At 44.9% G+C, this 26,250-nt stretch overlaps 1 protein-coding gene across 4 annotated transcripts in view; it reads left to right on the forward strand.

Annotated features, from left to right (window-relative positions):
- Positions 1-26,250, forward strand: part of SYT1 (synaptotagmin 1) — a 1,122,517-nt gene that overhangs the window by 564,168 nt on the left and 532,099 nt on the right. The gene's annotated exons all lie outside the window — the stretch shown is intronic.

Genomic DNA, 26,250 nt, shown 5'->3' on the forward strand with positions numbered 1-26,250 from the left:
ACACCTTTATGATAATCCATTTGACTATAAGTTTGACTATCAGTTAGAACCATGAAAACGTATCTGGCATAGTGAGTTGGAAGCCAGGTATCCTACGTTTGATAGCTTAGGAAATACACTTTGAGGTGAGAAAAAACTTCCAAGCAGCACAAAAGTGTTCTTGTATCTAGGTGATGTATTTTTTTGGGTATAGATGCTCCAGGGCTCAATAGGTTTTACAAAAATTGTGAATGCTGTTCTTTTTCCTGCAAAAAGGCAAAGGCTGTGAACAAAAGTTCCAAATACCCACAAAATTTCAAAAAGAAGACAAACATTTGTTTTTATATTCATAGATATGTGGGCTTCTTATGGACTGCCTTAGTAAGCCCACCTAGAAATGTCTTGGTTTCCTCCACAGAACAGGAACTATAGCCAGAAAGTGGTAACTTTACTTCACCAAGTAACTGGAATTAATCCAAATAGCAGCAGTCTTCTTCATTCCAGGATCCCTTCACCACAGGAAGCTCTTGCTTAAGAACCAGTCTCCACAGGTCGTCGCAGGCTAGCAATAGGAAAAGAAGACCTCAAGCAGAACTGTCAACATGATTCCCGATAGCCAAAGGGCATTTTCTGTTTTAAGACTTGCCAGAGCGAGAATTTGTGCATCTCAAACATTTGGTATAATCATCTTTCAACCCTGCCATTAGTCATATCGATCGTTGCCAGTCGTCAAGGAGAATAAAGTCAAGTCAAGTCAAGTTGAAATTTGTATATCGCACTACTCACCCAGAAGGTCTCAAGGCGCTTTGGGGAGGGGGGTTTTGTTAATTATCAAACAGCATGTATTCTCATTTTAGTCATCAGTATTACAAATCCAAATAATCTAAAAGTCGATATTTCAAGATAATGTAAAATAGCACATTGGTGAGAATTTCATATAGAATACAGAATATGAAGCAAGTGTGTTCCATAAAAAAAAACTAATCTAATTTACAAAAAAGGCTGGGCCACAATAGCATTTAGTTTAAGGAAAGTAAGGTAAAATGTAAATGTAAATGTAAATGTAGAGTATTTATATAGCGCACTTCTACCCGGAGGCCTCGTAGCGCTGTATTCATACCACTGTGGAACCCATCCTGGCTTTCCTGTGAAATGTCCACTCCTGGGCACCCCCAAAGTGAAGCCAGGCATCCACAGTGCTGCTGGGGCCGTTGTGGAGATTAAGCAAGCTATTGCCCAGAGTCACAGAGTGGGACCCATGATTAGACTAGGCACCGAGGCGAGAATTATCAGGTCCAGGGAAATTGTGTCCAAGAGCCACCGAGGCGGGAATTGAACCCTGGTCCCGGGCCAGCTCTCTGCATCAGGGTCTGCCGCTCTAACCAGTGAGCCACGCTTCTCCAGGTAAGGTGCCAGATTCAGAAAAACAAATGAAGGTTTCTAAGGAGAGAATAGAATGCAAAGGCATGAAGCCTTAGCACTCAAGCAGTGGAAATTAGCAGAGGCTGGAAGGGTCTTCTCAACTTAAAGTTAGCAAGCATTTCTCACCTCTACTGAAGGATCCAAATTCTAAGATGGCTGACGGATGAGGAGCTCCGTCCGGGAGCTCCCAGCCAGGGATCGCCTTTTTGGAATAAATCCCCTGAAATCTTCCTTCCACGGACCCTTTCTACATACATGGGGTTTTGTAATTGTTCGGCGGTTCTCGCCTCTCTGGTTTCCCTCATTTTGACCTGAGACTCCCCATGGAATTGTGGTCGAAGTTCCTGGCGGCGGAACCTGAACATCATGGCCGATGTCCGGTGGAGCTGCTCCAACAGCTATTGAGGAGATCGTCTCCGGTTCACTGCCTTGGCCTTTACCTACCCAGCCGGACATCGGGCACAGTGCTCGTCTTCACTCTGCTGGTTTCTTCTTTCTTCCCTCGCCTTCAGGAGAGCACCTGTGGGTCTGCCGGTTGCCTGCCCATTGCGTCGCTGCTGATGCCTTGCTTTGCTGCCCGGTTGGGCCCCGACAATCGGCGCTTACTTTAAGGATCGTCGCAGCTATTTCCTGTCTGCTTGCGGCGCCTCTCTGGGACACTAGCAGCCCGCCTTCCTCGCTGGACCAGAGACGAGGTTGCCTGCCATCCCGCAGCTCATCAGAGAAGAACGGCGAGACTGTGTTACATTTACATTTCAAGAGTGCCATGATGTGGTTGCCCTGATCATCAAGTTGGTCACCTCCGCCTGCATCAACGCCCCCCCTGACCCCTTGTCTGCATTCTCCCAGAGGCAGCTGCCTGAGCTCCCATATCTTCCCTACTTTCCTTAAATTCTGATGTGCCGTAGGTGATTTAAGACCTCTTGACTTCCTCCATACCTTATCTGGTATCTGCCCCCATTCAGCCCTGCTAATGGGGTAGGTTTTCCTTTTTGGAATTGTTTTTTACCTGATTTTTGTTTGCCCACAATGCCGCCATTTTCGTTTGTGAGGTACCTGGGGTACGGGAGTCTGAAACCACCATCTTATAGTCTCTTCATTCCCCTGACTGACTCATTCATTTGATCACCTTACTGACTATCGGCAGTTATCTGATCTTTATTCACTACCCCTCATTCTCTTCACCCTCTACGCTCCCTTTTTATCGCTTTTCTATGACATGGAACGACCTTGTAACTGATGTGAACTTGTAAAAGCTGTATTCTGTGTAACAATTATGTAACTGTCATGTAAGGCGCTCTGATACCTCCGAGTCTAACCAGCGCTATATGAAACTCATCAAATAAATAAATAAGATCTGCTCGTTAACATCTTCTCCAAGACCTCTCTCCCTAGTCTAAGGAATTCACGTTAATATAATTCAACAAAACATTAGTTGCAACATTGCATTTTGTCCCCACTTTCAAGAACCAATCCTTCTCTTCCAAAGGCTGGCAGCAGATAAAATCCCCAGTTTCACATGTCTTTACAAAGGTTCATATATTGTTGTGTCCTCGATTTGTTACTCTGAACAGAATTTTGTGGTTCAGACAGCTCTTCCATCTAGTCCCGGTTCCTGACATTTTCTATCCTCCTGGTGAGAACCTCACTATCAATTGTCCAATACATAATAACAAATGCCTACTCATTAGCTGACAGAATGCTTCTGGGAAATGACAGAATTTTTACAAAAATGAATCTTCAAGGAGCCCCTCCTCTCTCTGTTGAGTCTACCATCTTGCCCTTTAAGTTTTGCATCTTATTCATTTCTTTGTAAACCTTACTCTTTCTCTCTTCCATTTCTATTTCATCTCTCCTATGCCTTTTACTTTCTTCCTTGCCGAATAACATCATAATCCTTTAAATAAATAAAGCAATCAAGCAAACCAAACAAATGCTAATAATCAAAATAGGCTTTAATATAACAGCTAACAATCAGTTACCAGTGTTTCCAAGCCACCTACCTATAGCAGAAACTCCTTTATCTAAGAAAGCAAGCAAACCAAACAAATACTAATAATCAAAATAGGCTTTAAGATAACAGCTAAAAATCAGTTACCAATGTTTCCAAGCCACCTACCTATAGCAGGAACTCCTTTATCTAAGCAAGCAAGCAAACCAAACAAATACTAATAATCAAAATAGGCTTTAAGATAACAGCTAAAAATCAGTTACCAATGTTTCCAAGCCACCTACCTATAGCAGAAACTCCTTTATCTAAGGTTCCTAAAACACTAGCTGCTTCTAGGTTTTCTAATTCAGGTTTTTGGTCAGAAATATTTTTTTTCAAATACTTCTATGACCTTCCTTCTGTCTGGTATGTACCCAGAAAGTGGTGGTACCCTCCACAGAACTGAAAAATGTCCATAAAGTTCTATTTTTACTCCACCAATTACCTCAACTGAATCCAAATGTAGCAGGCTTTTTCCTTCCAGGACCCTTTTACATCAGGCAGCTCTTGCTTGAGAACAAGGCTCTACCGGTGGTTTTAGGCTGGCAATAGCAGAAGAAACCCTCAAACAGAACGGGCAACATTATTACTGACAGTCAAAGGGTATTAGCTGTTTTAGGATCCTTCCAATCCATGAAAATCACCTCAGGTAGATAGTTCCATAGCAAGTTGCAGACACATTTCAATATCCCTGTTTTTTCTGGTGGCTGCCTTGCACAGCCTTAGATCCAGTCCTTCAGGTGTAATTCCAGTTTTCGGTCAGGCTGTTTAGTTTTGTATTTCTTCCATTTGTGAAGAAAGACTCCTTCAGTTTCAGGCAAAAAACACAGTTTTTACTCTCTTGGTCCACATTTCCAGGCAATAACTAATGTAAAGTGAGATGTACATGGGTTCATAAAGCACAGGCGCTAATTTGTCATTTTCAGGCACCCCTTAATGAATCCACAGCTGTCCCTCATGTGTCCCTTTTTGCCAGGAGTGTGATGTCATCTCAGATCTAAGAAAGTTGCCTTGAAACACAGCCTTGCCCAGGATGGGCCATGATGTAGGTCTGTTGAGTGCTCTTCGATGTTGTTGAGGAAACGGTAACTCTTCCCAGCAGCCACTGTGTATAACTCCCTTAATAATAATAATAATAATAATAATAATAATAATAATAATAATAATAATAATAATAATAATAATAATTGAGCAACATGAAGAATTTGGGAACAAAATGCATTGCAACACATCCACCCTTTTATGTGCCAAACAAAGAAATGACATGAGAGGTAGAGACTATGGGTCAGATGTAGGTATCCGAATACCAGTCGGTAACGGCCGAAAATACCGATTTTCGGCCATTACCGACCGGTATTTGGATAGTGAGATGTAGGGCATCTTAAAATACAGATTCGGTAATTTTACCGAATCTGTAATTTTACTGAATCGGTAACTTTCTAACTCTAATTCTATCTGTACAAGTTAGAGTCATGGGTGGCTTGTTTCCGAATGGAGATTTTCAGTGTCTCAAGGAAAACTGCATTTTGGAAACTGGGTTACTGATTGTAGGTGGTGGTGAAACTCTACTCAATCATCAACCACAATTTCTGTCAGGGTTGAAGTCGCAAGCAACCCCCAAATTAACCTGTGTTTACCTTCTGAGACTTGGCACAAAGCAGTCAGGATTAACAATGTGTAAAGTATGCAGCACGTCAAACAGTAAGAGGTTGAACATACAACACATGAAAAATCGTTCACCAATTTAGAGGAATAGAGTTACATTTCAAAACAATATTTGAGCCCAAAACAACAAAAATGCAATCAGTAAAACCAGAGAAATGCAATTATAAATATTTAACTGAAAATAGTGCCTAGGAGCACAGAGCAGCAACTATGTTTATCTGGTTGCACCAGACTGGGACAAAGTGACAAGTTTAGGCTGACTGTGATACAGGTACGAAGGTAGGCCCACTGAATAAAGTACCTTAAACCTGGTTGCAGAGCATTGCGGGATTCCCGTGTCAAGGATACGTCATACAGCCACTGGTCCAAGGAAGCTTTGGGGCTGTGATCTGAAGTCCTGGATCATCATCGAGGATGCCGTCAACGAGGGGCTTGCAATGTGAAGTCCTGCGTCAAGGCTGCTTTGCGTAGTGGCCATTCGGAGTATGCGGTGTGGCGGTGATGTTAGTTGCTGTGTCAGGGATGCGTCACACTGCGGTGGTTCCGATACGGCTGTGAGGAGATATGTCATGGTGCATCAGTTCTGCTTTCAGGACCATAGCTGGGTTGATAGAGCACATTCAAGCTTTCTTTCAGGGGTCTAGGACCCCAGTGGCACAACCTCGGAGGGATCAGAACTCACAGCAGATCAGTTGTCCAGTTCGAGGAGGTTGGAGCCTTTCCTGTCCCAGATGCCCTAGTCAGGAGGTCAGCCAACTTGACCTTACTCCTGGTGCCAGCTTTGACATGGGAGAAGATTGTAAAGCTTATCACCACCAGAGGTGTTTACATTTACTGCCTCACTGCCCTTGCTCCAGCTTGTCTGGGGACACAACACTCTAGTGTTAAACACTTTGTGAGTGTTCTGTGGCAAAGACTTTGTGATGTGCAACTGTGGTAGGAGCCAGCTCCGCCCTATATCAAGTCTTCAATGGCCCATCCTGCCAACACCTATTCCCCCTCTGTCTCACTGTCTAGGAGTTATACTCAAAGACCAGCTTCCAGCTACGCCTAGTCATGTGACCCAGGATACAGGCTGCAGGGATCAAATGGTTAGGACAAAAACATGCACACTTTCTAAAAGAGGGGTTTAAATAATAATTCATTGGAGACTAGGCTTGACATTCCTACTTGTTCCCAATTAAAAGTTATCACTTATTAAAGGCAATAAGGCAACCCAATGTTATCCTACAGGAGAGGTAAACTTTACCGTAATGAAAAATGAAACTAAGAGTTTTTCACTACCAGGACATGCAAAACTTAAAAGTATATGTCCCACTTTTCCACTACACTGCAGCCTGACCTCTAAGCTGTGCAGTACCTACCCTGGAAGTGACAGATGTATTAAAAGGAAGGTTTAGGCTTGGTAAAAGTTTTATCTTGAAAGGGTCCATATATAGTTTAAAACTGCATACATAGGCTGCAATGGCAGGCCTTTAACATGTTTAAAAGGCTACATAAGTGGGTGGCACAATCACTGCTGCAGTCCCACTAGTGGCATTTAATGTAAAGGCCCTGGGAACATGTAGTACCACTTTACTAGGGACTCAAAAGTAAATTAAATGGGCAATTGGGTGTAAGCCAATTTTATAAATTTTAAAGGAGAGAGCACAAGCACTTTAGCAATAGTTAGCAGTGGTAATGTGCCTAGAGTACTAAAAACCAACAAAAAGGGGTTATAAAAAGAAGAGCTTGAAGGCAAAATGTTTGGGGATGACCCTGCAGAAAGTATCATGTCCAGCAGGGCAGTAGTGGCGGATGTTTGCCTTTAGCCATCTTCTATTAATACCATTTACAGGCTGCAGGAAAGATGCTTTCCCAAGTTTTCCACCCCCCCCAAAGCAGCTTAAACTACTCACTAAATATATTCATAGGGCTGACACTGGGAAATGTATGTCTGTCCTAAAATAAGCAATCATGATGGCCAGGACCCCTGACCCACTCCCTATCCATCAGGAATGGCAGATTGAGCTTTGATCCCAATTACTGGATAAATTATGGCCATAAAATATTGCACCTTTACTAATTAACCCCTATAATGTACGGCCAAATTCACCCAATACAAATGTTGCCTGTAGCAAATGTAGGCAGATGAATGTGAGCTTTATGAATATGGCATGGTGCTGTCATAAGCTAAGTGCTGATTTGATGTGGGTATTTGCACTGCTTACACCTCATGACTGAATTCCAGATGATGCTGGAACCATGGCTGGCACTTCTTGGAGCAACAGATGTTCTTGCTGCGGCAAGAAAATTTGACAGCATGGTCCTGCTGCTAGCCAAGAGACATATGGCAATGTTGTGGATGAACAGGTCCACCCCGAAAGTCAATCATTGGATCTAGGACATAACCAACTGTAGCGATTGTTAGCAATAGTGGTCTCTGGTTGGTAGTGGCTTGCACCCTGTCCAAGTAGGGACCCATCCTTCCAGTCTGGGTATAGGAGTTACACACCCAAGATAACCCCTGCTCATCCCCTTGGTAGCCTGGCAAACCAATCAAGCTTATCTCAGAGACAATGTGTTAAGTATTTGTACATAACACACACAGTAACACAGTGAAAACACTACAAATGGACATCACACCAGTTTAGGAAAATAAATAATCTTTATCTAAACCAAACAAGACCTAAACAACAAATATCCAACATACATTACTTGGAATATCACTTTTAAAGTGTTCAAGCAGTTCTATCCATAGACACTATAGATTCATTGATTTTAGCACAAAGTACCTTTAAAAAACAGCCAGAAAGGAGGAAAGCATCCGAAAACTCTGCGATGCCTCGGTTCCTGAGTCCCAGGAGAAGCGAGCATCAGTTCTGCTGCACAATAGAGAGTGTTTAGTTGATTCCTTACTGCAAGGAGAAGCATTGCATCGATTTCCGGAGGTGACTCCTTTCTGCGAGGTATTGGAAACTTGACAAACAAGTATGATGCATGAGAAAATTCAGGCGATGCGGGTTGATGCGGGTGGTGAACCAGGCACTGCGTCGATTTCCACAGCCGCAGATACGTGATGCGACGATTCCTTCAACCCTACAGCAGGGCCTTAGTTGAAGTCGGAGTGGGGCTCTCAGACATCGGAGGCTCAGTACTCTCGACTTGAGCTGTGGTGGTCCTTCAGGCCGTGAACAGGCACTGCATCGAATTCTGAGCCGCACTACGGGTGATGCGTTGATTTTTCAACCGCACAGCAAGCTTACGTGTGAGAAACAGTGCTAGAAGGGCGATGTCTGGATTCTCAAGTTTGAAGAAGCAGAACTACCACCAAGGGCCCAGAACTTGAATTGGCACCACTTGGCATGTCAGAACTCCCAACAGTGCAGTTCAGAGATGCTGCAGATGAAGTCTTTGATGGCCCTAAGACTTCCAGCAGGAGGCAAACACACACAAGCTCTTGGAGAACTTAGGAAAAGTAGGAAACAAGAAAGTAAAGTCCACTTCTTTCTCTGCCCAAAGACAGAAGAAGCAACTGTAGGCCAACCCATCAAAGCAACACACAGCAAAGAGGCAGTAGTCCTCCTGACAGCTCTTCTTCTTCTTGGCCGAGGCCTCAGTCCAGAAGTGTTCTAAAGATGTGGGTTTATAGGTCCAATTCATATACCACTTTTGGCCTTTCAAGTATGCATACTTCAAAGTAAAGTCTTTATTTTCCACAAGATCCGGCCTTGCCCTTCCTTAGTTCCAGTCACACTAGCTCAGTAAGACCCATCAGCCTGGAGATGGGCCATCAGAATATGCATGGTACATTTCAGATCCCTTTGTGTGACTGTCTAGAGTGAATGCACAAACAACCTAGCTCTTAGTCTAAACCAGACATTAATTCCACTAACAGGCAGAGGCACAGGATGGTAAAGCAAGAAAAAATGCCCACTTTCTAAAAGTGAAAAGAAAATTACCCAGAAGTGTATCCAGGAATAATACCCAGTGCACTACGATCCAATCACTATATAGTGTACACAACGTTATCAAAACAATCATAAACAATGTCCTGTTATTCTAATTGTGACCAACAGTAGTTCAACCAGTTTTCAATAAATCAAAACTGAGAGTCAGATCTTCAAACCATGAAGTTGATTGTAATATGCTTTATTCTTGAAAGTCGCAGATGTCGAAGTCGGATTTCGGAAATATCATGGCACCGAAACCGCTTTAATCAAAGCCTCCGATGATGTGCGCCGAATTAGAGACCTTGGGGGGACTGCAGTACTGGTACTGCTGGACCTCTCGGCAGCTTTCGACACGGTCGACCACAAGATCTTGGTCGATCCTGTCGAAAAGATGGGCATTTGCCACACAGCTAAGGACCTTCTGGCCTCGTTCCTTTCTGAGAGAACTCAGGCCGTCACCCTAGGACCCTACCAATCTGCTAAGTTGACGCTGCCATGTGGGGTACCTCAAGGCTCATCCCTGAGTCCGACACTATTTAACATCTATGTGTCGGACCTTGCTAGTGTCATCAAAGCACATGGGATGGGCCTTACCTCTTATGCGGACGACACGCAATTGGTTCTGGCCATCAGGGGAGACGGAGTAGAAGTTGCCCAACGCTTTCAGAAAGGAATGATGGAGATAGGAGAGTGGATGGCAACCAATTGCCTGAAACTCAATTCAGAAAAAACTGAAGTTGTGATATTTGGCCCCCTTTCGCCGGACTGGTCAGCTCAATGGTGGCCAGCCACATTTGGAGCTATCCCTAAACCAGTCTCCAAAGTAAGAAATTTGGGAGTCATCTTTGATGATGGCCTTAATTTTATGGACCATGCAAATAAAGTGGCCTCTACAGCCCACTATAAACTTCGCATGATAAAAAAAATCAGTCCCTACCTTTCAGTGGCGGCCATTAAAACCCTAGTTAGCTCCCTGGTTCTATCGTCACTGGATTATTGTAATGGCCTATTTCTAAACACACAAACCAGAGTCTTGAGAAAACTACAGTCAATACAAAATGCTGCGGCTCGCCTGGTTTTCGGAATCCCAAAGTATGCGGCCATCTCGGATGCCATTTCGCGACTTCACTGGCTGACGATCCAGAACCGGATCAAATTCAAGTCATTATGTATTGTTTATAAAGCGCTCAACAGGCAAGGCCCACACTCTTTAAGTGAGCAACTGATACCATATCTGCCTTCCCGTCAACTCCGGTCCTCCAACTGCAACCACCTAGTGGTCCCCCGCGTTAAAACAGTATCATGGGGCGACCGTCGAATTACGATCGCTGCACCAAAACTGTGGAACACTCTTCCGTTGGACATTAGAACCTGTCCAACCCTTCTTCAATTTCGCAAGAGACTCAAAACGTGGTTGTTCACCCAATAACTTTACAAATACTGGTAAATACAGAGTACTCAAACATCGTTCAGAATTTTGCAAACTAACCAGCGCCAAGACGCCTACGGGTATTTGCCGCGCTTTATAAATAGCAATAAATAAATAAATAAATAAATGTAGTGTAGTTCAAAAAATTGCAAATAATACAGCTTGTAATTAGCATAAAACAACAGAACTTCAAATATCCCAATGCATTTCGGGCTTTTCACATAAGCCCTTCGTCAGGGGAATCTGCAATGTATCAATACACTGGTTTTAATGAAAAGTATACAGCGACATGAAACTAAACAGCAATGGTAAAACATTACGGCTCAAAAGAGGGCAGGAGAAAGAAACTTATAGAGTTCAACCTCATCCAGTGTGTTAAAAAAAGCCATTGTGGAATAAAATAAAGTGACAGAGAAATGAGGCCTGGAGTACTAATGAGTGTCAAACTAGTGAACAAAAAGCTACGAGAGTGAAAACATTTGTGATATTATTACAAAGTGTCAGAATTTAAGAAGATTAGAACAAACGAGAAGGTGGAGAAAATGCATGATGCTCATCATACCTCAATGCTTGAGTACATGGGCTTGAAGCGAAAACTTAAGCCAGCAAGAAACCACTGAAATCTGTGGGAAAAGTCAGACAAATGCTACTGTGACTAATGGGAGTAGAAAAAAGTGTGGTGATACGCCGAGAGAGAACACCGGCGCTTACCTGTGGCAATACGATAAGACGCGCTGTATCAAAATTCAAAAGCGTGACCAGCACCTAAAAAAAGGACCAAACAGGTGCTGCAGTGTATATTGAGGATAAAACATGAAAACATAGTGATACGCCGAGAGTGAGCTACGGCGCTAACCTGTAGCAATACTGTACAACAATATGACACGCGCTGTGTCAACAGTGCAACAACGTAAACAGCACCTAAAGATTGAACCAAACGAATACTGCAGTGTATATATTCGAGAAAAAAAGTAAACAAGGTAATACGCTGAAGAATAACTGCATTGCTTACCTGTGACAATGCTGTGGAGCACACGCTCTGTAAAACATAACCAGCCCCTAAACAAAGGAAAAGCAATAAAAATGGTGAAGACTATCAGTACATGGTAGCCACCAGAAAAAGTGGATACCACAGTAAGATATCCACAATGACAGGCTAATACAACCTAATCTAATACATACATAATGGTCCTTGTTAGACCTGGCATCTTTGGCGTGGTTTTCTCCTATCTTTTTGCCTCTTTTTGATGCTGTGCTGGATTTTGTTTTTGTTGGTTTAGATGCTTTGGACACTCTGCCACTGCTGATCAGTGCCAGAGTGTAAGTGCTCCCTATGTAAATTGTTATCATGATTGGATATACATGATTGGCATATTTGTATCACCCCGAAGTCCCTAGTAAAGTGCACTGGGTGTGCCAGGGCTGGTGATGGCAAATGCTACTAGTGGGCCTGCAGCACTGATTGTGCCACCCACATGAGTAGCCCTAAAATGGTGTCTCAGGCCTGCCACTGCAGTGCCTGTGTGCAGTCCAGGAACTGCTGTGTCCTCCTGGTCAGTGTGCCCACTGATCAGGCCTAACCCTTCCCTTTTTGTGCACATTAGTCCCCCCTATGGAAGGCCCAAGGTACCCCCCTGGGCAGGGTGCAGTGTATGTAAAAGGTAGAGCATGTAATAATGCAGGTGACATGCTCTGGTAGTGAATTACAGCCATTTTCGTTTTTCACTATTGTAAGGCTATCTTGCTCCATAGATTAACATGGGGGATGCTGGCTACAATGGCTTCCAGCATTTCCTCCCATAGGAACAAGATAGGACATAAGTATCTAGTATCCCTGAACTCAGAATTTAATAACACATCTTTTAGGAAAGGTTGTTTTTAAATCCTGTGTTTGAGAACAGCACTTTTAGAAAGTTGCTGTTCTCTTGTCTGACCCTTCTGTGTGCCTTGGCCTGTTTGTGTATTGGCTGTCTGGTTTGAGAGTGACAGGGGCTGGGGATTCCCCAGGAGGCTGGCTGAGTCAGCCCTAGGCTGAATGACTGCATTTGCAACCTGAGTGGTGGGAGGAGTTAGCACCTGGGCCTGAATAGGGCTGTGCCTGCCTGCCACAATGCTGGCTCCACCTCCTGCTGGGCGGCTGACAACCCTGCCCCTCACTCTGAAAGGAAAGGAGAAGCCGGGAAAACAAAGTACTCAAGAAACACCCAGAACTGGTTCAGACCGGGCTCAGGGCCCACATGCACAAAGAGAACAAAGACTTTTAGGGGTATAAGTACAGGACCCCTGACAACAGAAAATTAGATCATCCTGGAATGAAGAAGGAACCTCTGCCAAGGAGAAAGCTGAATCTGAAGAAGGAAGACTGTCCTGCTGTTGCTCTGCTGGACTGACCTGTTGCTTTGCTGCCAAGGAGAGGGGAAAGACTTTGCTGTTGTGCTGTGTCCCCTGTCTTGAAGGAATCTTCAAGGGCCTGAGAAGAGCTGGCTCCCTGTTCTGAAGTCCCATGAACAAAAGGACTCCACCCCCAACTTCCCTAAACTCTGCAGAGAGAGTTCTGTCCGTCCTAGAGTGCTTGATCCAGTTGTGGGGCCTCTGGAAATTGTACCTATGCTGGGAAGCTTGAAACTAAGCTTGAGAGACTTTTGCAATTGAAAAGTGTTGCATTGCTCGCTTGCGGAGCGCATCCCCGACAAGGCGAGAAGCTTCCCGCTGCTACGAAGGTCGAGAACATCACAGCGTCTGTTGCCGCTGCCAGAGTCATCGCATCCTTTGTTTGCAGGACGCACCAGACCGGTGCGGGAAAGTCTAACATCGCTGCGAGTGTCGTCGCAGAGCCTGTCGTCGCTGGGTGAGATGGCCGCTCTGCTTGCCTGCGGATCGCATCACGTCGCTGCAAATGTCGTCGCAGAAACCATAGCGTCGAGGAGCTGCGAGAGAGAAGATCACCACTGGTCCACGCATCGTCGCCCCGGAGATCATCGCGACTCCAAAGATCGTCGCATCGTGCCTTTGCGAGAACAAACTTCCTACGGAACCTCCGCACCGGAATCCATACAAGTGGCCTTCCTCCCCATACAGACCGGATTCGTCGCAACACGCCCGCTGCTGCAGTGGGGCTGTCGGATCGCCTCCTGAGGGTCTCAGGAGCAACGCATCGCTTGTTTTCCACCGCACCAGCTTCTGCTTTTGGAACTTTGTCGCAAATGAAAGGTACTGTGAGTAAATGTGACACAGCTGTGAACTTTTCCCGCATCTGTGGATTATTTTATCGCAACCTAAAGAACTTTTATTACAACCTTAAGAACTCTTTTGAAACCATATTCTTGAACTGTGTATGTTGGATTTTTGTCGTTTTGGTCTTGTGTAGTTTAGATTAAATACCTTTATTTTTCTAAATTGTTGTGGAGTCAGTTTGTGGTGTTTTCACTGTGTTACTGTGAGTGTTGGTACAAATACTTTACACATTGCCTTCTGATTAGCCTTGACTGCTCGTGCCAAGCTTTATAGAGGGTGAGCAGGGGTTATGTCAGAGGGTTTCCTCCTTACCCTGACTAGAATCAAGGGTCCCTATTTGGACAGTGGTACCTACCCCTGCCAACTAGAGACCCCCAGTTCTAACAGTCCTATCTCTAATGAAGCAACAAGCAGAGAGAAAAAATGACAGAACTGTTGTGACACAATTATAAGAGTTATAAAAGCCCAGGTTCTGATGTGAACCTGGGCTTCAATGGAAATTCACAAATGCATATTATCAAGACCCTTGTTGCCGCTTTAGCAGCAGTTTCCTGCCCCTAAAGCGGTGATAATGTTATCGCAGTTCTTGATAATATGGCCCTTGGCTGTAAAACAGTTTGGCAACTGTATATTTTAGCTGCTAAAACAAATTAGTATTTCTGAGACACATAAATGAAAAGCCAAGAAGCCAAAATCAATGTAAAGTACTTGACTGCCAAAATGAAGGACCCAATAAGGAAAAACAAATTTCACTGAATATATCCTATGTTGCAATTTGGAAGTTGGCTTGAGAGGCAATGAACCACTTCAAATAAAAGTGTGCAAGGTATTTATGTATAAAAAACTCAATGAAACAAAAAGAGAGTTAATGAAATAGAGAACATAAAGGTTAAAAAAGTTTCAGTTAAAAGATAAAAACTGAATAACGTAAATGCCAGGAATTTGAGAACACTAGATAAGGGATTCCGAAGTTGTTTAAAAAAAGAAAAAACTACTGACCGTCCACTGAGGAAATCAATGAGGTCCATTTCTACGGTGGATATTTTATACATGTTCAATCAAGACCCAGACACTTTGGGACGATTTAGAAGCTGTCGGAAATGGCACCGATGGTCGGTCAGAGCCACTCTAACCGCATCGAAATGTCCCATTTGGATTTCTATCCAACTGACCGATTATGATGTGGTCGCTCAGAAAGGCATCCAAACGGGCTTTCTGAATGGCTTCCGACGGTCTCGGAGGGAGATCCTGCCTGCCATTCGGAAAGCCTCCAGTAATCCTCGGGCGACTCTTTCCACCCAAGGGATTATTGTGGCTGATTCCCACTGCCTTTCTGTGCCAGCTTTTCTTACACAGAAAGGCTGTGTGAATCCCACTTTGAGGACCTCCAGCCGAGCCACCATAGGTGCAAGGCCTCCGGATGGCAGCCTAGGGGCACCTATGGTGGCCCCCTGTAGATCCATGTACACCGTGGCAGGGACCTTGAGGGGCCTGCCACAGGGTGTAGGGATGAACTGCACCTCTGCTCTCTGCAATGAGAGCATGCATTCCATTTGTAATACATGCTTCCCTTGTAAAGAATATGATTGCGACCGAACATTGTTTGGTCGCATCCCAATTGCTGGTTTGGGATGGCCAAGAGAAGGTCAGTCCCACTTTTAGAACGATGTTGGACGGACTCTGGTCCGTCCAACATCGTAATCAGGCCCTAAGTTTGAATAAACAGTTATTACTAAACCGAACAGAGCACTTCCTAAATTAATAAGGTGGTGAAAGTAACTATGGAAGTACAAAACACTGCAGGTACAGTAAAGCTTCCCTTAGCTAATTAGTCTTTTCCCCATCCACAGCCTTGCTGTAGCCTCCTGATAAACAATCGGTCTGCTTCGTCTCACAGAGTGAACACAGAGAGTACGGGGCTGAATAAGAGATGGCACATGTTTAAACCTGTCCCTCTGGGCCGGTCACCCCCACGCACCTCGCACACTCCTCGTGAGTGCGACCAGGCTGCCCCTTGTTCCCGCCTACTGCCGCCGCTGCCCGCAGCTGTGACCCTGTGACACCGCTGATTGCTGCTCCTGCCCCGCCTGCTGCGTCGTTGATATTGCGTTTCCATTTGTTTCCCCCTTGTGTTCTCTGCTCTCTGCTCCTTGTAACGCTGTACCTCTGTGACTCAGTTTGTTGTATCCCCCGGTGTATTTGCAGCCCCCTGTTTATTTTTTGTATCCCCGTTCTGTTTAGTATTGTACCCCTGTGATTTTGGCGCCCCTGCCGCGCTTCCCGCCACCTCCCCGCTCCCTGCCCCTCACCTCTGCAGCCCTTCCCATTCGCCGCCCCGCTCCCCGCCTCCCAGCTGCCCCTCCCTCGCTCCAGCCCCCCACTCTCCACATATGGCAGAGTGGCCTACGCGCAGTGTGCACGTGCAGCGGGCGCGCCCTAAGCACGCCGAAGGTGCGCCAAAGGTAAGCCCGTCTGCGCCCGTCCGCACCTGGACCGCGCCCAGTGCCAGGACCCCTGGCCCCCACCGATGAAAGCCGATCCGACGGATCTACGATGCCGCCGAACTCATCGCACTCATCACCGGCCGAACCCCGGGTTGCTACCGAGCCACACCGAGACGCACCCACGGACCCTTCAGCTGCCACTCCTGCAAGTTCACCTGCAACCGGACCCACGCCACACCAGCACCCACCAAACCGAACACCAGCAGCACCCACTTGAAGGGCATCCTGCTCAACACCCGCTCCGTCCACAGACACGCCGTCGAGCTCTGGAACCTGCTCGACACCACAGCCCCAGACGTCGCCTTCCTCACGGAAACCTGGATAAACTCCTCCTCAGCGCCCAACATCGCCATCGCCATCCCGGACGGCTACAAGATCATCCGGAGGGACCGCGTCAACCAGACAGGAGGAGGCATCGCCATCATCCACAGGAACACCATCCGCATCACGACCAACGCCGACGACACCCTCCCATCCGCCGAACACCTGCACTTCCAGATCCACATCAACCCCAAGACCACCCTCAGAGGCACCCTACTCTACAGATACCCGGGACAACGCACACAATTCAGCGAGGACATCGCCGACTTCATCAGCCCACACGCCCTCCCGTCCGCCGACTACATCCTCCTCGGGGACCTCAACTTCCACCTGGAGAACAACAACGACCGCACACCACCACCCTGCTGGACAACCTCGCCAACCTCGGACTCAAGCAACTGGTGACCACCCCCTCCCACTACGCCGGACACACACTCGACCCGGTCTTCTCTTCCAGCAAGGACATCACCTTCCGCCAAGCCACGGGACTCCACTGGACGGAACATAGCTGGGTCCACTTCAGCTTCAGAAGGACCACGCTCCACCATCACCAGCAACAGGTTCCCCGCAGAAGCTGGAACAAGATCACTGCAGACCAGCTCGCTACTTCCCTGAGCAAGAACCCTCCCACCAGCACAACGAACCCCAGCCAAGCGGCCACCAACCTCACGAAAGGGATCAGCGACTGCGCAGACGACCTCGCCCCTCTGAAAACCCCGCCGAGCAGACCAGGCAGCAAGAAAGCCCCATGGTTTAACAACGAACTCAAGAGCTCCAAGAAGAACTGCAGAGCGCTCGAGAAAACCTGGCGCAGGGACCCAACACCGGACAACATGACTGCCCTCAAGCTCGCCACCCGAAAACACCACCAACTGATCCACGCCACCAGGAAAACCGCATTCAAGGAACGACTGGACAACAACGCACACAACAGCAAGGAACTCTTCAACATCGTGAAAGAGCTCTCCAACCCCAACGCCGGAAACAACGACATCACCCCTTCGCAAGACCTCTGCAACTCCCTCACCTCCTACTTCCACAACAAGATCGCGGACATACACAACAGCTTCAGCACTCAACCGCCGCACGCCGCGACCGAACCACCGCCCCCCACCACCACCCTCTGTGCCTAGACCCCGATCAGCACCGAAGACACCATCCGCACGATGAACTCCATCCACTCCGGATCTCCGACAGACCCCTGCCCTCACCACGTCTTCAACAAGGCCGACGCTGTCATCGCACCCCACCTGCGGGACATCATCAACACCTCCTTCGACATCGCCACCTTCCCGGAGAGCTGGAAGCACGCCGAACTCAGCGCTCTACTCAAGAAACCATCAGCCGACCCCACTGACCTCAAGAACTACCGCCCCATCTCGCTGCTCCCGTTTCCGACAAAAGTCATCAAGAAGACCGTCAACAAGCAACTGGCCGCCTTCCTCGAGACGAACGGTTCCCTCGACCTCTTGCAGTCTGGCTTCCGGGCCAACCACAGTACCGAGACCGCCCTGATCGCAGCTACCGATGACATCCGAGCCCTGCTCGACAACAGAGAAACAGCGGCCCTCATCCTCCTGGACCTCTCCGTGGCCTTCGACACTGTCTGCCACCGTACCCTAGTACAGCGCCTCAGCAAAGTCGGAATCTAGGAGAAGGCACTGGAGTGGATCACCTCCTTCCTCGCCGGAAGGACACAGAGAGTCCGCCTCCCCCCGTTCAGATCGGAGGCCACCGAAGTCATCTGCGGCGTTCCTCAAGGCTCCTCGCTCAGCCCGACACTCTTCAACATCTACATGAGCCCCCTCGCAGCCATCGCATGCCAGCACAACCTCAACATCATCACCTACGCCGACGACACCCAGCTGATCCTCTCCCTCACCAATGACCCCACCACCGCCAGAGCCAACCTGCACGAAGGGATGACAGACGTAGCCAATTGGATGTCGAACAGCCGCCTGAAACTGAACTCGGACAAGACGGAAGTCCTCATCCTAGGATCCTCACCCTCCGCCTGGGACGACTCCTGGTGGCCCACCGCCCTGGGCAGCGCACCCAAACCAACAGACCACGCACGCAACCTGGGCTTCATCCTGGACTCCTCCCTCTCCATGACCAGACAAGTCAACGCCGTCTCCTCGTCGTGCTTCAACATCCTGCGCATGCTACGCAAGATCTTCCGATGGATCCCCACCGAGACCAGGAATACGGTCACCCAGGCCCTCGTCACCAGCCGTCTGGACTACGGCAACTCCCTTTACGACGGAACCACTGCCAAACTGCAGAAGAGACTCCAGCGGATCCAGAACACCTCAGCACGACTCATCCAGGACATCCCCCGCCGCAGCCATATCTCCGGACACCTGGAAGACCTGCATTGGCTCCCGGTCAACAAAAGAATCACCTTCCGGCTCCTCACCCACGCACACAAAGCCCTACACAACCAAGGCCCAGGATACCTCAACAGCCGCCTCAACTTCTACGCTCCCAAACGCCAGCTTCGATCAACCAGCCACGCCCTCGCCGCTGTCCCCCGCATCCGAAGAGCCACCACAGGAGGAAGGTCCTTCTCCTACCTGGCCGCCAAGCCTTGGAACTCCCTTCCGACCCACCTTCGCCTGACCAAAGACCACCTCGCCTTCAGGAAGCAGATCAAGACCTGGCTGTTCGAGCAGTAGCGGACCCTCTCCCCCCAGCGTCTTGAGACCCTCTGGGTGAGTAGTGCGCTATATAAATGCTCTGATTGATTGATTGATTGATTGATTGATTGATTGATTGCCAGTTTCAGAGATGCCCAGGAGTTGCCCTCCATGTTATTTATCCCTATTTTCATGTAACCAATTTGACTTCAGCAAAGTACAGATGACCTAGCCAATTATAATAAAATAAACAGATTAAGCTCAGAACTGCAATCAGCCTTTCATTCATTTTGGTAGTTGAGGTATAAAAAATATTGATTTGTTCCTAACTTTGTTTAGGGATTCAAGAATGGAAGCTTTTATCCTAGTTGTAATGCCAACTATGTGTGTGGGGGAAGGGGAGATTGCATCAGATAAGTTAAACACAGTAACTATGATGTGTATTTGATAAAAGTAGGTTGCACTTTTGTTTAGCTCAAAATACAGAATAAGCTTCCATCTATTAACCCGGAATAGGTTTCTCTAATTGCAATGCATATTAATGGAAAGGAAAATAATGGTGCTAAATCAGCCTCCCTGAAAGCAACTGTAAGCAAAAGGCTTTTAACAAAGACAATCAATAACGTAAGCATCCTGGAACATTTAAAGGTCAACATGGGTAACATTTCTGCTCTGTTGGACATTTTCATTAATGCAAATAATTGAGAAATGTGCTTTGAAGCATAAGGTAAATGTGTGGGCGTTCACAACAATGGGAAAATGTGACAAGTGACCAAGTCTTCCATTCGAGTTCAAAGTCATTCTTATTGGGCATTTTGTGCTCAATTTCTCAGCAAATTCTACCTGCCCCACATGCTTCCTGTGAATTTTAAATATGTTACTAATGAACATCCTAGCTCAGAACGACTGTGACAAATAAATCTGATCAGCTGTAGCCGAGACTGTAATCTTGGCAAGGATATCATCAAATACGTCAACGCATTGCAATCAACTTAAGAACTCTCCTCCTTTATAAACGACTTAATACCATACAGAAATATGATTACGCATTTCAAATCAGCCAGAATTGTTCCATACTTTAGAGATCCGGGATACTGGAATTATGTGACTCTGCTGCCATGGCGTTTTCTTTATATTTATGTTTTCACCGCATTTGCCACTTAATCCATCATCTACAGCATAATCTATAGATTTTAACAAAAATATAGTTTCTAACTCAAATGGATTAAAAGCCACTAAAAGTGCAGCAACGTGTTGCTGCACAGTGGGAGCTGGCTGATCGCCTTTAAGTTGCTTATTGCTATATTTGGGTGTAAACTTGTACTAATGAAGTAAAACCTTTGATCACCCTTCGCAGCTGGGCAAATTCCCATGCTGTGCTGGGGGTGGGGGGCGAGCACAGCGCCCCTGTGCTCATGACGAGGTCAGCTCGTCATGAGCCATGGTGGTCGTTTTGCTCATGACGAGCTAAGCTCGTCATAACCACACCCGTTTCTTTAGAACGTTCGTACAGCAGGGGGATTAGCCCAGCGTGCGAGTGTTCTAAAGATCACATGAGCACACGAGCACCGTGGCTCATGACGAGCTGAGCTCGTCATGAGATTCGAAGGGGTTAACGTGTGAAATGCGAAAATAGTGAAATAATACCACTATGAAATGTGCCACATTTCTTTGCATACTTTGCCTTTTCTTGCCACATAATTTAGTCAGCATGTTGCATAATTTGAACCTCCCATGCTGCATACATTCTGTGGCCCCAGTTAAGATTTCTTTCCGGAAAATTCACGCAATCTCCTAGAAAAAGACTTAGATTATGTAAATTGCAATTCATGTTAATACATTTGGGTGTCTGAATGCATTTCTGAGTGGATAATGCTAAATTGTTGCATCATCTACACATACATATATATTAGTTTAATTTATACAAGCACAGTGAGGGAGGGTATGGGGTAATTATGACTGCACCTATCGCCACGTGGGTTTACAGTTGATTCAACTCTTAGGGTGCCAAGGATCTGAGGCTCAATACCCCTAAGCCCCCTAGGATACAATATCCCACAAATATTAAAGATACAACATGATCCAGAACTCCAATCAGTGTAAAATGAGTACAATTTTGAGTGAAAAATTCAGTAAAAAAATCAAATTTATTTAGCAGGTCTGGTTCCAATTTCTTTTATTCAAATTCTTCTTAAAATGACCGTAGCCAACGCATTTCGTCCCTAAGGACTTCTTCAGGGCAAATGCAATATGGTAAAACTTTCTTCACAAACATTAATGACTATCTATATGGAGTCTCTTTTAATAGAATAGTGTCATTAGGGCCTCGTGATTTCAAATCATCATAGCACAACAAGTGTAATTGTTACATAGTCCAAGAACCAATTTGAGTCATCTATCCATGTGGGGCTTCTAAATATTAGCCCATTGTAATTTGAAAATAAGCGTAGAGTGCTCCTGTCCTGCAGTCCAGTTGTCATATTAATTTCATTTATGTAGAATGGCACTTACATCTATTTTTTTCAACTCTACCGACATGCGTAATGTGCAACATGTGCACATGGAGCATGCACAGGTCCTACAGCTTCCTCTTTTTTAAATGTGCTCCATTTTCCTGCAAGACAATTATTATTTTTCTGAATTTGTTTTTTTTGCTGATTTATAAATTACAGATTTACCAAATGCATAGATGTGCTTTACACTTTTACAAGTTAACAATACATGCCACACAAGGACTGACATAAAACTGGAATCAGTAAACAGGGAGGTGGAGAATGAGAGGGAGATATGTCATAAGACAGGTATGTGTATAGGAGGCGTGGAGGAGGAGGACAATCACAGGAAGGAAAGAGCTATAGTGAGAGAGAAAGAATATGGCAAGGGAGAAGAGGGAGAGGTGGAAAGAGGACTGAGCTATGGGACTAGAGAGAGGAGGAAAGGAGAGCAGAGAAAGAGAAGAAGGAAGGTATGAAGGGAAGATGGGGAAGAAAGATGAAAGTTGTAAGTGTATTTTCTTTATTTCTAAGATCCCTCGTTGGTCAAATAGGGCAGGGCTGTCAAAAGAACTGATTTAAATGCTACGCTGCCCAGCTTGAAATTGATTTTGGCCTAGAGTTTAGAGGAGATGTGTTTGAATTTCTTGGCCAAGGAGAGTAGTCTGCCTGCTGCACGTTAGACCTTTTATTGATGCAAGTGCGATTTTTAGCGGTGTAAGGGTAGCATGAGATGCTCCTCCTAGAACAGGACTCGGTCTCCAATACTCAGGAGTACTATATTTCTAATATTGTTCCCTTCTGATTTAAGGATCTCACCTCCACTGAAATCCCTGTAGTAACTGATGAGACAAAAGCTTCATGTTCTTTCAAAGACCCCTGCTCAGCAGCAATTATGAAAATGGCTCCAATCCTTAAAGCAAAGATGATGTATTTGTTCAAAAAGCATGGGGTAGTACCCACAAATTGGAAATTGGAATTGGAGAAACCTCTATTGAAATAAATTATCATACAATTTCTTTGTTACTTTTCTTGGCATAAATTATGGAATAAACTATCCAATTTCAACCTTTTGTGGATTTTCAATCTGTCCTCCATTGTCAGCAACTGGTCACAGCTTAGAGATGGTAATTGTCTCAATGCTGGATGATCTTAGGTGGAAGGCACATTGTAGAGAGGCAATTTCTCTTGTCATTTTAGAACTGTCTGCTATTACCCATACCCTACAAGCGTCTCATGTTGAAGGTTTAGTTTGTAGTCATCGATCACTAAAATGGTTTAAATCATCCTTCACAAATCAGATCCAAAATGTGTCTTGATCTCTTTTCCAGTATGAGGCTAAAACTGTCAAATATGGTGTCCCTCAAGGCTCCAGATTACCCCCTCTATTTTTTTAAATCTATGTGGCACCCTTAGCAAAATTGCTTACAGGTAGTGGAGTCACTTTTTACATGTATGCAAATGGTATGCTGGTCATTATGATCGTCATCAGGCTATGGATATGGCTGTAAACATGTCTAATTCAATCTCTGCACACTTATACTTTTTAATATTCAGCAGTGGATGACAAAATCTATATGCCTCCAAGACCATATATTTAATCCTCAAAGAATCAGAGCCCAAACTTCTCTTTAAAAAAAAAATCTGGCCTGACCCAATAGGTCAATGGCTGCCAGTTTTGAAATTTGTCTGCAACCTGTGTATAATGATAGGTGCAGAGTTTAAGATGTACTCCCAAGTGGAAAATTAGTGCCCAATTGTTTGTGCACCTTAAACCTTTAAAGAACCTGTTGCTCTTCATTGATAAGAATTTCCATAAGCCAGTGGCAAACACGTTCATTCTTGCATGGTTAGATTACCAGAATGCCTGCAGTTTGGGCTTCCCAGACAAACTGTTTAGTCATCTTAGTTAGCCAGAATGTGGATGCCCATGCACCCACATGTATTCCACATAAAGAACACATTTGCTCAGCTCTTAGCAGTGCATTGGTTGAAAAAGGAGTACTAGCAAAGTCTTTAATATTGGTACATAAGAAAACACATGGCATCTGACTGATGTTTCTGAAAATCTTACTGCCTTATGTACCTTTAAGGTCTCAGGGTTCGAATGTGCTTCTTGTTTGCAGAACAAAAACAGCAATTTTTTGGGACCACATCTTCTCTGTGTAAGCAGGAAAAGAAGGGAACAATTTACATAGTACTCTTTGCGGTTCCTCAGTTCTTACACTTTTTTGGTTTTAGCGCTATTAAGATTTTGCGTACATGCACTTTTTAAATAAAAACAATTCAATACAATTGCCAAGTCCAATCAAGAGAAAATCGGAGCATGGCCAACAGTTTTCATGTGTTTTGGTTGTAGGATGGGTTGAGTATTTTGAGCATCTGAAGTTGTAAATTAGCTCTTCTGACAATTTGGGAGTGGAATCAATAAGGTTAAGGGCCTGTAAAAGATCTCATTTGAATAAGTTTTTATATTTTGGGGAGAATAGAATAAATTAAATCTTTTTGAGTTAAGAACAAAACAAGAACGCAGGATTCCCCCCAACCAGTATTCAGCGAATGTCATTAAGGATTCTTAAATATGCCATTTCAAATCGATGGCCAACTATGAATTAAGATTGGTGGACTAATAATACGTTTTCACTGTTGTTGAATTCAGTGAGTTGAATTAGGAAATTACTAAATAAAATTGTTCAATGTTGTTTCCTAATGGAGGAAGGTTGGAGATTTTTATGGTAGGTTTGTATCAAGGTTGGATTTTTTGTGCAGGGGGGATATGAATGCACTGGAGCGAGTCAGGAAAGAATGGAATCTTGCTAGAGGAAGGAGTTGATTTTATAGAAAGCTTCAGTGAAGAACGGAAAGTTTGCTTTCTTGATAGCAACAGGGATGAAGGCAATATAGAGCGGGCTGTTACTAAGTTTTTTCATTCAGCTGATGGAGGTCAACTTGAGAGATAGGCCTGAATACATTCCAAGTGCTAGTTGATTTGGCTGTAATAGCTGTAGGAGTGGCCATGGATGAAGTCATTGAAAGAAGAGATATTGTTGGTACTTGGTGGTAAGGTGTTAATGTGAATGTATTGGAAGAGAGCTCTAGATGGGTTCCACAAGGTCTGATATTATAGGAGAATGAACTTGAATTTGGTCCTATGAATATGTTCTTTATAAAGCTTTGCTGGTGTTTTCAGTTTGTGTGGATTATTGGAGAGTTAGAGACCCTCATTTTTGTTCAAGAGTATATATTTCTTTCCTTTTGGTATTTAGGACAGGGTTAACCATGGGCCAGTAGGATTGTGACCTATACATTTTGGTTTCAAAGAAGATATATTGGTTAAGGCTTGGAGAATTATATAGTTATAGAAATAGTTGTATTTGTCAAGGATCGCTTTACCAATAATAATATCAGATAGTGTGCATTGATTTGCTCATCAATCAGATTAGGCAAAATAGTTTTAAAGGATCACTTCATAATAACGGAGTAACAAACCTTAATGATAGTCGGCAAATAAGGGAGAACGAGTGAGCACAGGATGGATAATTGATACACTATTACTAAACACAAGTAGGTAATACTGGATTTATGGGTGCTGCTGGTGCAATTCAGGTGCCAGGGCCAGATGTAGGTAAATCTCATTTACTGATTCATAAATACCGAATTATACCGATTCGGTATTTATGAATTGGTAAATAAGATGTAGGTAAAAATTCAGTATTTTTTACCGAATCGGTAAGATTCGGTATTCACCGATTCGGTAAATACCGAATCGGTATTTGCTATTGAATCCTATGGGCCTTGAAGCCCATAGGATTCAATAGCAAATACTGAATCGGTATTTACCAAATCGGTAAAAATACCGAATTGCAAAGGGGGACAGGGTGTCACTTTGACACCCTGTTGCACACCTGTAACTGGCTTGTGCGCCATGTGGTACACATACATGCCCTTAGGGCATGTCTGTGTGCCACATGGCACAGGTGTACATGCACAGATGTGCATGTACACAGGGATTCGGTATTTACCATGCAATTGTATTACATGGTATATACCGAATCCTGAAAGGCCTGAAGCACTGTTCACAGTGCTACCTACATCTGAAAATACTGAATCGGTAATTTTACAGAATGGTAAATTTACCGATTCGGTAAAATTACCGATTCGGTAAAATTACCAATTCTGTATGTTGTTTGAGCCCCTACATCTCCATAGCCCAATACCGGTCGGAAACGGCCGAAAATCGGTATTTTCGGCCGTTTCCGACCGGTATTGGGCTACCTACATCTGGCCCTAAATCTCCAAAAACGGTACTACTTTAATAAGTAAATCAATTTTATATTGTACATCCTTGACCATTCATCTGAGACTTCCATTTGCTGCCTACTTTTTTACTCAAAGTTTACAAAATGTATATTTGCATAATGTATGATGTATTACTTACATTATGCACACATCACACATTTACTCTTGAACATTGAGCTTCTATTAACTTTGGTTAATCAGGAGGACTGTATAAAAATGAAGCATCTATCGTCAGCAGACATTTGCATAGACCAGCTTATCTTCCCCATTTTTGTATTGTGTCCAGTGTGGTTACTTCGTTTCAATTTAATCAGTAACCACAAAATATGTCATGCTGACAATTT

This window comes from Lissotriton vulgaris, chromosome 1_1, assembly GCF_964263255.1.
Source record: "Lissotriton vulgaris chromosome 1_1, aLisVul1.2, whole genome shotgun sequence".
Taxonomy (NCBI): Eukaryota; Metazoa; Chordata; class Amphibia; order Caudata; family Salamandridae; genus Lissotriton; species Lissotriton vulgaris.